We start from the raw sequence: 4133 nt of genomic DNA, 5'->3' as shown, positions 1-4133 counted from the left end.
CAACAACTTTGAAGTGAAGGCATCCTTTATGAATATGGTCCAAAACTCAAAGTTCCATGGATTAACAATGGAAGATCCCTTGGAACACTTGGATCCATTTGATAAAGTATATGACCTGACCAAGATTAATGGAGTTTCAGAAGACAGCTTCAAGCTAAGACTATTCCCATTCAGTCTTGGTGACAAAGCTCACCAATGGGAAAAGAATCTTCCAAGAGGCTCCATTCAAACCTGGGAGCAATGCAAGCAAGCTTTCCTATCTAAGTTCTTCTCCACCTCAAGAACTGCAAAACTTAGGAACCAAATCTCTAGCTTCACTCAGCACAGCAATGAGAGTTTTGGTGAAGCATATGAGAGATTCAGGAGCTACACAAACCAATGCCCACACCATGGGTTTAGTGAGGCTTCCCTTCTCAGCACACTATATAGAGGAGCTCTTCCCAAGATTAGAAACCAGCTGGATACTGCCTCCAATGAGAACTTTCTGGGAAAGGAGATACATGCTGCTTTAGAGCTAGTGGAGAACTTAGCAATGAGCAATGACACTTATGGTGAAGACTATGACAGATCAAATAGATCTGAAGGTTCGAGCTCAGAACAGAGGCTCACTAGGGAAGTTACGGAGTTGAGAAGTGAATTGGACAAATTGAAATTCACCACTCCGAAGCCAATGCATTTTGTTGGAGAGTATGAGGAACCTTCTCAAATCTTTGAGAACATAAGTGAAGAAGGTCTCACCCAGGAGGAGCTTAACTACATTGGGAATCAGAGGTTCCAGAGATCTCAGTATGGTAATGCCAATCCAAACCTTTCCTACAGGAACACCAATGTAGCTAACCCACAAGACCAGGTCTATCCCAATTCTCAAGCTCCACAGAACTTTGTTCCCAAGAACAACTTTCAAGGGTCTTTTCAACCCAAGAATCAGTTTGCTCAGAATCAAGGTTTTGGTCAGCAACAACAACCATTTCAAGGTACTGGTTTCAATTCACAACAGCAAAAGGCACCACCAGGGTTTGGTCCACCACAGTTCCAACAGTAGGCGCCGGTTCAACAACAGTTTCAGCCACCACAGGTTCAGCAGCCACAGATGGGGACAGATATGGTTGGTATTCTGCAACAACTACTTCAGGGTCAACAGATCTTTGCAAGCCAGAATGCAGCCATGCAGCAGGAAATCAAGGAACTCAAACAGAACCAGGCCTCAAGCTCAAGGAACCAAGGTCTCCTACCTGGAAAACCTAAACCCAACCCCAAGGAATATGTTAAGGCCATTACACTGAGGAGTGGAAAGGAGTTACCTGGTATTGAGAACAACAATGTAGGGTTTAGGTTCATCAGGTTGCTGAGAAACCAAGGACAGGTTGCTGAGAAACCAAGGACAGAAAAGGGTAAAAAGGTAGCAAAGGAACCTGAACCAGAGAAGACATATGTGCCACCACCTCCATACCAACCCAAGCTCCCATTTCCAGGGAGATTTAAGAAGCAACTTGTGGACAAGGCAAGAGCTGTATTTGAGAAGGCACTCAATGAGACACCACTCACTATGCCTCTCATTGATGCATTCTTAATGATGCCAAAGATGGGGAAGTTCTTGAAGGATGCCATTCTGAACAAGACTAAAGAACTTCAAGGCATGGTGGTACTAAGTCATGAATGCAGTGCTATCATTCAGAAGAAGTCCATTCCAACGAAGTTAACTGATCCAGGGAATTTCACACTCCCTTGTGCCATTGGACCTCTTCTATTCTCTAGATGTCTTTATGATCTAGGAGCATCAGTCAGCTTGATGCCATTCTCCATAGCAAAGAAGCTGGGCTTTAGAGTCTTCAAACCTGCAAGGATTTCTCTTATCCTTGCAGATAGATCAGTTAGATTGCCTGTTGGTATGTTGGAAGATTTACCTGTTAAGATAGGTGGTTTTGAGGTTCCAACAGATTTTGTTGTGCTGGAAATGGATGAGGAACCAGTTGATCCTCTTATCTTGGGCAGGCCATTCTTAGCCACTGCAGGAGCCATAATTGATGTGAGAGGTGGGATAATAGAGCTTCAACTTGGGTCTGAAAAGCTCAAGTTTGATGTGAATGAGATGATAAAGAAACCCACCATTGAAGGTCAATGTTTCTATGTGGAGACAATGGATCAGTTGGCTGATGAGTTGCTTGAGGAGCTGAAAACTGAGGATCCTCTTCAAGCTGCTCTCACTCAAGAACAAGGAGAAAATGGGCTCTTAGAAGAAGAAAGTGAGGGGTATAAGCTGTATTTGGATAATGCTAGAGAGCTGGGTCCTGAGACAAGGTTTTTGGAACTGGAACAAGGTGGCTCTGAGGTCTTGGCTATCAAAGGAGCAGAAATGAGCCAAAGCAGCTTGGACTAGGTTTGGAATGAGGCTGATGCACCCCCTGTTGAGCTCAAGCCTCTACCAACAGGGCTCAGGTATGCTTTCTTGGGCTTAAACTCCACATATCCAGTAATCATCAATGATAGCTTATTAGAGCATAAAGAGAGTACATTGCTTAGTGAGATAAGAAAGTTCAGGAGAGCCATAGGATATTCTTTGGCTGATATTAGAGGGATCTCTCCTGACATTTGCACCCACATGATTCACCTAGAGGACCAATCTATGTCCTCTATTGAGCATCAACGACGTCTTAACCCCAACCTTAAGGAAGTCGTTAAGAAGGAGATACTAAAACTTCTTGAGTCAGGGATAATTTAACCAATCTCTGACTCAAGATGGGTGTCTCCTGTTCATGTTGTGCCCAAGAAGGGTGGTATCACAGTGGTTAAAAACGAGAAGGATGAGCTGATAGCTACTAGGACTGTCACAGGACACATAATGTGTATAGACTATAGAAAGCTCAATGCAGCCTCTAGGAAGGATCATTTTCCTTTACCTTTCATTGATCACATGTTAGAGAGGCTTGCAAACCACCCTTTCTTTTGTTTTCTCGATGGGTACTCGGGGTTCTTCCAAATTCCCATAGATCCCCGAGATCAAGAGAAAACAACATTCACTTGCCCTTATGGCACATTTGCATACAGGCGAATGCCTTTTGGTCTCTGTAATGCTCCTGTCACATTTCAACGTTGCATGATGCATATATTCTCTGACATAATTGAAGAGAAGGTGGAGGTGTTCATGGATGACTTTAGTATCTATGGCTCCTCCTTCTCGGATTGTCTCTCTAATTTGTCACAGGTCTTGGAGAGATGTGAGCAGCATAACTTGGTGTTGAACTGTGGATAAGTGCCACTTCATGGTGCAGGAAGGAATAGTTCTTGGGCACAAGATATCTGAGAAGGGCATAGAGGTTGACAGAGCAAAGGTGGAAGTGATGGTGAATCTGCAAACTCCCACTTCAGTCAAAGGGATAAGGAGTTTCCTTGGGCATGCAGGGTTCTACAGAAGATTTATCAAAGACTTCTCAAGAATAGCCAGGCCCTTGACAAGGCTGTTGTGTAAAGAAGTTGATTTCATCTTTCATGCTGAGTGTGAAGAGGCCTTCAGGATGATCAAGGATGCATTAGTCAGTGCACCAATTGTACAAGCCCCAGACTGGTCCCTGCCTTTTGAGGTTATGACTGATGCATCTGATTTTGCAGTTGGAGCTGTACTTGGCCAGAGGAAAGATAAGAAGCTTCATGTCATCTACTATGCTAGTAGAACACTTGACTCTGCACAAGAGAAGTATGCTACCACTGAGAAGGAAATGTTGGCAATAGTCTTTGCCTTTGATAAATTCAGAAGCTACCTGGTGGGATCAAAAGTCATTGTATATACTGATCATGCAGCCCTCAGGTATCTGATGACCAAGAAGGATGCTAAGCCAAGACTATTGAGATGGGTCCTTCTACTTCAGGAGTTTGATATGGAAGTGCAAGATAAAAAGGGGATAGAGAATGGAGCTGCAGACCATCTCTCTAGGTTGAGAATAGATTCTGAAGTGCCTCTCAATGACAGTCTTCCTGAGGAATCACTGATGGTGCACCATTCTTACTTGGAGTTTGAAGAAGTATATAGCACTCAAGAGAAGAGGATGCCCTGGTTTGCTGATATTGTGAACTTTCTTGCTTGTGGAGTGGAACCACCTGAACTTGATGCTTACCACAGGAAGAAATTCTTCAGAGAT

At 43.7% G+C, this 4133-nt stretch overlaps 1 non-coding gene across 1 annotated transcript; it reads right to left on the bottom strand.

Moving 5' to 3' along the window:
* Positions 1 to 289: 289 nt before the first annotated feature.
* LOC112085555 lies at positions 290 to 396 on the bottom strand. The gene has a single exon (XR_002898858.1). It is a non-coding gene; the product is annotated as a small nucleolar RNA R71 (small nucleolar RNA).
* Positions 397 to 4133: the final 3737 nt, after the last annotated feature.

Source organism: Eutrema salsugineum, unplaced genomic scaffold (genome assembly GCF_000478725.1).
Source record: "Eutrema salsugineum unplaced genomic scaffold, Eutsalg1_0 scaffold_3, whole genome shotgun sequence".
Taxonomy (NCBI): domain Eukaryota; kingdom Viridiplantae; phylum Streptophyta; class Magnoliopsida; order Brassicales; family Brassicaceae; genus Eutrema; species Eutrema salsugineum.
Note: the sequence above shows the minus strand (reverse complement) of the source record. Positions and strands in the feature narration are given on the sequence as shown.